Below are 9706 nucleotides of genomic sequence, written 5' to 3' on the forward strand. Positions count from 1 at the left end.
AGACAACTAAGAAGAAAAAGAGAAAGAAGCTAATAGTGGAAAGTATTCTTCTTCAAAGAAGGAACAAAAATTTTACAAGTGTTGAAAAATTTCCTAAGTCCAAAAAATTTTCTAAGTCCAGAAAATTTTCTAAGTCCCACAAAATGGAACATGATGAAGAAGATACAGAAGTTGAAAATTTTTCTAAGTCCAAAAAATTTTCTAAGTCCAGAAAATTTTCTAAGTCCAAAGTGTTGGAACAATTTCCAAAGGCCCATAGGTTGCACTGAATTTTCCTAAGTTGGCCACAAGTACCCATGAGGTATCGAGAAGGTTCACCCGAAGGACATAATATGTCCCAAAGTACCGATAGAGCACCCACAAAGAGCACCCAATTGGCCTAAGTTGGCCAAAAGTACCGATAGAGTACCCACAAGTAGCACTGAGTTGGCCTAAGTTGGCCAAAAGTACCGATAGAGTACCCACAAATAGCACCGAATGGGCCTAAGTTGGCCAAAAGTACCGATAGAGTACCCACAAGAAGCACTGAGTTGGCCTAAGTTGGCCAAAAGTACCGATAGAGTACCCACAAATAGCACCCAGTTGGCCTAAGTTGGCCAAAAGTACCGATAGAGCACCCAAAAGTAGCACCCAATTGGCCTATGTTGGCCAAAAGTACCGATAGAGTACCCACAAATAGCACCCAGTTGGCCTAAGTTGGCCAAAAGTACCGATAGAGCACCCACAAGTAGCACCCAATTGGCCTATGTTGGCCAAAAGTACCGATAGAGTACCCACAAATAGCACCGAATGGGCCTAAGTTGGCCAAAAGTACCGATAGAGTACCCACAAATAGCACCGCGTTGGCCTAAGTTGGCCAAAAGTACCGATAGAGTACCCACAAGTAGCACTGAGTTGGCCTAAGTTGGCCAAAAGTACCGATAGAGTACCCACAAGAAGCACTGAGTTGGCCTAAGTTGGCCAAAAGTACCGATAGAGTACCCACAAATAGCACCCAGTTGGCCTAAGTTGGCCAAAAGTACCGATAGAGCACCCACAAGAAGCACTGAGTTGGCCTAAGTTGGCCAAAAGTACCGATAGAGTACCCACAAATAGCACCCAGTTGGCCTAAGTTGGCCAAAAGTACTGATAGAGTACCCACAAATAGCACCGAATGGGCCTAACATGGCCAAAAGTACCGATAGAGTACCCACAAATAGCACCGAATGGGCCTAACATGGCCAAAAGTACCGATAGAGCACCCACAAGAAGCACTGAGTTGGCCTAAGTTGGCCAAAAGTACCGATAGAGTACCCACAAATAGCACCCAGTTGGCCTAAGTTGGCCAAAAGTACCGATAGAGCACCCACAAGAAGCACTGAGTTGGCCTAAGTTGGCCAAAAGTACCGATAGAGTACCCACAAATAGCACCCAGTTGGCCTAAGTTGGCCAAAAGTACCGATAGAGCACCCACAAGTAGCACCCAATTGGCCTATGTTGGCCAAAAGTACCGATAGAGTACCCACAAATAGCACCCAATTGGCCTAAGTTGGCCAAAAGTACCGATAGAGTACCCACAAATAGCACCGAGTTGGCCTAACATGGCCAAAAGTACCGATAGAGTACTCACAAATAGCACCGAGTGGGCCTAACATGGCCAAAAGTACCGATAGAGTACCCACAAAGAGCACCCCATGGGCCTAAGTTGGCCAAAAGTACCGATAGAGTACCCACAAATAGCACCGAGTGGGCCTAACATGGCCAAAAGTACCGATAGAGCACCCACATATAGCACCGAATGGGCCTAACATGGCCAAAAGTACCGATAGAGTACCCACAAATAGCACCGAGTGGGCCTAACATGGCCAAAAGTACCGATAGAGCACCCACATATAGCACCCCATTGGCCTAAGTTGGCCAAAAGTACCGATAGAGTACCCACAAAGAGCACCCAATTGGCCTAAGTTGGCCAAAAGTACCGCCAAGTAGCACCATAGAGGCCCGAGTAGAGCGAAATGTGGGCCAAATTGAACATTTGAAAATTTTTACAAGTCCAGAAAATTTTCTAAGTCCAGAAAATTTTCTAAGTCCAAAGAGTTGGACAAATTTCCTTAGGCCCAAAGGTTGCACTGAATGTTCCTAAGTTGGCCATCAGTACCCATGAAGTATCGCGAAGGTTCACCCGAAAGACACAATATGCCCTAAAGTACCCACAGAGTACCCACAAGTTGCACCCAATTGGCCTAAGTTGGCCAAAAGTACCGACAAGTAGCACCATAGAGGCCCGAGTAGAGCGAAATGTGGGCCAAAGTACCGAGTAGTTGCAACAAATGCCCAAATGGATACCAAAATGTGGTACCAAGCACCTAACTGTTGCAACAAATGCTAGCTTTCTGAGCAAAAGCTGTGGACCAATTTCGTAGAAGAACCGCCTAGGCGAAAAGGCAAAAATCGCCGAAGCTGGCCCGCTCGCAGAGCTCGCGGGCCAGGAGATACTCATAGGGCGATTTACTAGAGTGGGGAACTTGAGAATTTTTGTGTCCGAGACTTCGGGCAACTTCGCGGCCGCCCCCTTAAAGTAAAAGATTTTCTCTGGGTGCCTAAAATTCGCAATTCCCGCAAAGTCGGGAAGACGTTAAAGTTTTTGCCCAAAAAATGGCCATCGATTTAAGGTGATTTTCCAATAAGAAAATGCTTCCTATTTTGAATTTTTTCGAATATTTCCTAAACTAAGCGTCGGAGCACATGGCCGTGGAGGAACTTTTGGTAGCTTTTGGCAAGGGCTATCGGATGAAATAATGCGAAAGGCCATCGGAGCGATATTGGATTAATGCGGGCCCATAAACGTACCTAAGAAGTGAAAATTGGTACCTTGCACGCAGGATGCAAGAAATGCTTGAGTGTTAACCAACATCGGTACCAAGTACCTAGGTTATATCGAGTGCGTAGATGGAAGTCGGTACCGAAGGGAAACCTTCCTAGGCTAGGTGCACGCAAGTGAGTATGGATCGATCAGTAGAAAGATGGGAAGCCATAGGAAACCTTCCTAGGCTAGGTGCACGCAAGTGAGTATGGATCGATCAGTAGAAAGATGGGAAGCCATAGGAAACCTTCCTAGGCTAGGTGCACGCAAGTGAGTATGGATCGATCAGTAGAAAGATGGGAAGCCATAGGAAACCTTCCTAGGCTAGGTGCACGCAAGTGAGTATGGATCGATCAGTAGAAAGATGGGAAGCCCAAGGAAACCTTCCTAGGCTAGGTGCACGCAAGTGAGTATGGATCGATCAGTAGAAAGTGGGAAGCCCAAGGAAACCTTCCTAGGCTAGGTGCACGCAAGTGAGTATGGATCGATCAGTAGAAAGATGGGAAGCCCAAGGAAACCTTCCTAGGCTAGGTGCACGCAAGTGAGTATGGATCGATCAGTAGAAAGATGGGAAGCCATAGGAAACCTTCCTAGGCTAGGTGCACGCAAGTGAGTATGGATCGATCAGTAGAAAGATGGGAAGCCCAAGGAAACCTTCCTAGGCTAGGTGCACGCAAGTGAGTATGGATCGATCAGTAGAAAGATGGGAAGCCATAGGAAACCTTCCTAGGCTAGGTGCACGCAAGTGAGTATGGATCGATCAGTAGAAAGATGGGAAGCCATAGGAAACCTTCCTAGGCTAGGTGCACGCAAGTGAGTATGGATCGATCAGTAGAAAGATGGGAAGCCATAGGAAACCTTCCTAGGCTAGGTGCACGCAAGTGAGTATGGATCGATCAGTAGAAAGATGGGAAGCCATAGGAAACCTTCCTAGGCTAGGTGCACGCAAGTGAGTATGGATCGATCAGTAGAAAGATGGGAAGCCCAAGGAAACCTTCCTAGGCTAGGTGCACGCAAGTGAGTATGGATCGATCAGTAGAATGTGGGAAGCCCAAGGAAACCTTCCTAGGCTAGGTGCACGCAAGTGAGTATGGATCGATCAGTAGAAAGATGGGAAGCCCAAGGAAACCTTCCTAGGCTAGGTGCACGCAAGTGAGTATGGATCGATCAGTAGAAAGATGGGAAGCCATAGGAAACCTTCCTAGGCTAGGTGCACGCAAGTGAGTATGGATCGATCAGTAGAAAGATGGGAAGCCCAAGGAAACCTTCCTAGGCTAGGTGCACGCAAGTGAGTATGGATCGATCAGTAGAAAGATGGGAAGCCATAGGAAACCTTCCTAGGCTAGGTGCACGCAAGTGAGTATGGATCGATCAGTAGAAAGATGGGAAGCCATAGGAAACCTTCCTAGGCTAGGTGCACGCAAGTGAGTATGGATCGATCAGTAGAAAGATGGGAAGCCATAGGAAACCTTCCTAGGCTAGGTGCACGCAAGTGAGTATGGATCGATCAGTAGAAAGATGGGAAGCCATAGGAAACCTTCCTAGGCTAGGTGCACGCAAGTGAGTATGGATCGATCAGTAGAAAGATGGGAAGCCATAGGAAACCTTCCTAGGCTAGGTGCACGCAAGTGAGTATGGATCGATCAGTAGAAAGATGGGAAGCCATAGGAAACCTTCCTAGGCTAGGTGCACGCAAGTGAGTATGGATCGATCAGTAGAAAGATGGGAAGCCCAAGGAAACCTTCCTAGGCTAGGTGCACGCAAGTGAGTATGGATCGATCAGTAGAAAGATGGGAAGCCCAAGGAAACCTTCCTAGGCTAGGTGCACGCAAGTGAGTATGGATCGATCAGTAGAAAGATGGGAAGCCATAGGAAACCTTCCTAGGCTAGGTGCACGCAAGTGAGTATGGATCGATCAGTAGAAAGATGGGAAGCCCAAGGAAACCTTCCTAGGCTAGGTGCACGCAAGTGAGTATGGATCGATCAGTAGAAAGATGGGAAGCCCAAGGAAACCTTCCTAGGCTAGGTGCACGCAAGTGAGTATGGATCGATCAGTAGAAAGATGGGAAGCCCAAGGAAACCTTCCTAGGCTAGGTGCACGCAAGTGAGTATGGATCGATCAGTAGAAAGATGGGAAGCCATAGGAAACCTTCCTAGGCTAGGTGCACGCAAGTGAGTATGGATCGATCAGTAGAAAGATGGGAAGCCCAAGGAAACCTTCCTAGGCTAGGTGCACGCAAGTGAGTATGGATCGATCAGTAGAAAGATGGGAAGCCATAGGAAACCTTCCTAGGCTAGGTGCACGCAAGTGAGTATGGATCGATCAGTAGAAAGATGGGAAGCCATAGGAAACCTTCCTAGGCTAGGTGCACGCAAGTGAGTATGGATCGATCAGTAGAAAGATGGGAAGCCATAGGAAACCTTCCTAGGCTAGGTGCACGCAAGTGAGTATGGATCGATCAGTAGAAAGATGGGAAGCCATAGGAAACCTTCCTAGGCTAGGTGCACGCAAGTGAGTATGGATCGATCAGTAGAAAGATGGGAAGCCATAGGAAACCTTCCTAGGCTAGGTGCACGCAAGTGAGTATGGATCGATCAGTAGAAAGATGGGAAGCCATAGGAAACCTTCCTAGGCTAGGTGCACGCAAGTGAGTATGGATCGATCAGTAGAAAGATGGGAAGCCCAAGGAAACCTTCCTAGGCTAGGTGCACGCAAGTGAGTATGGATCGATCAGTAGAAAGATGGGAAGCCCAAGGAAACCTTCCTAGGCTAGGTGCACGCAAGTGAGTATGGATCGATCAGTAGAAAGATGGGAAGCCATAGGAAACCTTCCTAGGCTAGGTGCACGCAAGTGAGTATGGATCGATCAGTAGAAAGATGGGAAGCCCAAGGAAACCTTCCTAGGCTAGGTGCACGCAAGTGAGTATGGATCGATCAGTAGAAAGATGGGAAGCCCAAGGAAACCTTCCTAGGCTAGGTGCACGCAAGTGAGTATGGATCGATCAGTAGAAAGATGGGAAGCCCAAGGAAACCTTCCTAGGCTAGGTGCACGCAAGTGAGTATGGATCGATCAGTAGAAAGATGGGAAGCCATAGGAAACCTTCCTAGGCTAGGTGCACGCAAGTGAGTATGGATCGATCAGTAGAAAGATGGGAAGCCCAAGGAAACCTTCCTAGGCTAGGTGCACGCAAGTGAGTATGGATCGATCAGTAGAAAGATGGGAAGCCATAGGAAACCTTCCTAGGCTAGGTGCACGCAAGTGAGTATGGATCGATCAGTAGAAAGATGGGAAGCCATAGGAAACCTTCCTAGGCTAGGTGCACGCAAGTGAGTATGGATCGATCAGTAGAAAGATGGGAAGCCATAGGAAACCTTCCTAGGCTAGGTGCACGCAAGTGAGTATGGATCGATCAGTAGAAAGATGGGAAGCCATAGGAAACCTTCCTAGGCTAGGTGCACGCAAGTGAGTATGGATCGATCAGTAGAAAGATGGGAAGCCATAGGAAACCTTCCTAGGCTAGGTGCACGCAAGTGAGTATGGATCGATCAGTAGAAAGATGGGAAGCCCAAGGAAACCTTCCTAGGCTAGGTGCACGCAAGTGAGTATGGATCGATCAGTAGAAAGTGGGAAGCCCAGTACCAAATGCCCTAGTGAAGACCGTAAACGAATATCATGAACCGATAAGGAGCACCAAATGCCCTAGTGAAGACCGTAAACGAATATCATGAACCGATAAGGAGCACCAAATGCCCTAGTGAAGACCGTAAACGAATATCATGAACCGAGAAGTAGCAACGAATGCCTGAAAAAGTACCAAGTCCACGGTATAGAGTAACGAGAGTTAACCGCCGTGATGTATGCAATGAGGGCAGCCATTGCATGGGTTCTGGACTTGGTTCGCGAATAACTTTTTTGCTAGACATCGGACAAAGTTGACGTGGAAGAACGAAATGTAGCATTTGGTGCCACCTATCCAAAACTTTTTCAAGATTGAAGATCCGATCGATACAGCCTGAGTTATAGGCAAAAGTTGGTGCAAAATTGAGCATTTTTAATGGTGAAAAATCGGTACTCCTCGAATAGCTCCTGTTGGAAGCATCGGACCACATGGTCGTGGAGGAACATATTGTAGCGTGCGGTGTCAAGTATCGACACCCAAAACCGCATGTCCGATGGACGGAAAATGACCAAGTTATAGTGAAAACTTGGTTGCACCAAATTCCCGAAGAAGTGCAACGAGAAGGTGAATGCGATGGTTGTTCGTCGAATAGCTCCGGCCACAGACATGGTAGCGATTAGTGGTGCATGGAAGAAATCTAGCCACAAGTGCCATCTACCCATGGCCAGAAGAAAGTGTGGCCATATCTTGGATACCGGCGGAGCTATGGGGCAAATATGGGCCAAAAATGGTGCAAGTTGGACCAAAAATCCGACCAAGTGCGCGAGGCGCTTTCGTGAATAGCTCCGGCCAGAGACATGGTAGCGATTAGTGGTGCATGGAAGAAATCTAGCCACAAGTGCCATCTACCCATGGCCAGAAGAAAGTGTGGCCATATCTTGGATACCGGCGGAGCTATGGGGCAAATATGGGCCAAAAATGGTGCAAGTTGGACCAAAAATCCGACCAAGTGCGCGAGGCGCTTTCGTGAATAGCTCCGGCCACAGACATGGTAGCGATTAGTGGTGCATGGAAGAAATCTAGCCACAAGTGCCATCTACCCATGGCCAGAAGAAAGTGTGGCCATATCTTGGATACCGGCGGAGCTATGGGGCAAATATGGGCCAAAAATGGTGCAAGTTGGACCAAAAATCCGACCAAGTGCGCGAGGCGCTTTCGTGAATAGCTCCGGCCAGAGACATGGTAGCGATTAGTAGTGCATGGAAGAAATCTAGCCACAAGTGCCATCTACCCATGGCCAGAAGAAAGTGTGGCCATATCTTGGATACCGGCGGAGCTATGGGGCAAATACGGGCCAACAATGGTGCCAGGTGGACCAAAAATCCGACCAAGTGCGCGAGGCGCTTTCGTGAATAGCTCCGGCCACAGACATGGTAGCGATTAGTGGTGCATGGAAGAAATCTAGCCACAAGTGCCATCTACCCATGGCCAGAAGAAAGTGTGGCCATATCTTGGATACCGGCGGAGCTATGGGGCAAATATGGGCCAAAAATGGTGCAAGTTGGACCAAAAATCCGACCAAGTGCGCGAGGCGCTTTCGTGAATAGCTCCGGCCAGAGACATGGTAGCGATTAGTGGTGCATGGAAGAAATCTAGCCACAAGTGCCATCTACCCATGGCCAGAAGAAAGTGTGGCCATATCTTGGATACCGGCGGAGCTATGGGGCAAATACGGGCCAACAATGGTGCCAGGTGGACCAAAAATCCGACCAAGTGCGCGAGGCGCTTTCGTGAATAGCTCCGGCCACAGACATGGTAGCGATTAGTGGTGCATGGAAGAAATCTAGCCACAAGTGCCATCTACCCATGGCCAGAAGAAAGTGTGGCCATATCTTGGATACCGGCGGAGCTATGGGGCAAATATGGGCCAAAAATGGTGCAAGTTGGACCAAAAATCCGACCAAGTGCGCGGGGCGCTTTCGTGAATAGCTCCGGCCAGAGACATGGTAGCGATTAGTGGTGCATGGAAGAAATCTAGCCACAAGTGCCATCTACCCATGGCCAGAAGAAAGTGTGGCCATATCTTGGATACCGGCGGAGCTATGGGGCAAATATGGGCCAAAAATGGTGCAAGTTGGACCAAAAATCCGAAAAGTACCTAGGTAAATGCGATGGTTGTTCGTCGAATAGCTCCGGCCACAGACATGGTAGCGATTAGTGGTGCATGGAAGAAATCTAGCCACAAGTGCCATCTACCCATGGCCAGAAGAAAGTGTGGCGCTATCTTGGATACCGGCGGAGCTATGGGGCAAATATGGGCCAAAAATGGTGAAGTTGGACCAAAAATCCGACCAAGTGCGCGAGGCGCTTTCGTGAATAGCTCCGGCCACAGACATGGTAGCGATTAGTGGTGCATGGAAGAAATCTAGCCACAAGTGCCATCTACCCATGGCCAGAAGAAAGTGTGGCCATATCTTGGATACCGGCGGAGCTATGGGGCAAATATGGGCCAAAAATGGTGCAAGTTGGACCAAAAATCCGACCAAGTGCGCGAGGCGCTTTCGTGAATAGCTCCGGCCACAGACATGGTAGCGATTAGTGGTGCATGGAAGAAATCTAGCCACAAGTGCCATCTACCCATGGCCAGAAGAAAGTGTGGCCATATCTTGGATACCGGCGGAGCTATGGGGCAAATATGGGCCAAAAATGGTGCAAGTTGGACCAAAAATCCGAAAAAGTACCTAGGTAAATGCGATGGTTGTTCGTCGAATAGCTCCGGCCACAGACATGGTAGCGATTAGTGGTGCATGGAAGAAATCTAGCCACAAGTGCCATCTACCCATGGCCAGAAGAAAGTGTGGCCATATCTTGGATACCGGCGGAGCTATGGGGCAAATATGGGCCAAAAATGGTGCAAGTTGGACCAAAAATCCGACCAAGTGCGCGAGGCGCTTTCGTGAATAGCTCCGGCCACAGACATGGTAGCGATTAGTGGTGCATGGAAGAAATCTAGCCACAAGTGCCATCTACCCATGGCCAGAAGAAAGTGTGGCGATATCTTGGATACCGGCGGAGCTATGGGGCAAATACGGGCCAAAAATGGGTAAACTTGTACGGTCCAAAGCCAAGGGTAAATTTTTTTATTCCTCTAATAACTTCTACCACAGACATTGAATCGGTTCGTGATGTATGGATGAAATGTAGCAAACAGTTGGAACTACCCATAAAATCTTAAAGATTGAC

This window comes from Anopheles funestus (genome assembly GCF_943734845.2).
Source record: "Anopheles funestus chromosome X unlocalized genomic scaffold, idAnoFuneDA-416_04 X_unloc_61, whole genome shotgun sequence".
Lineage (NCBI taxonomy): Eukaryota > Metazoa > Arthropoda > Insecta > Diptera > Culicidae > Anopheles > Anopheles funestus.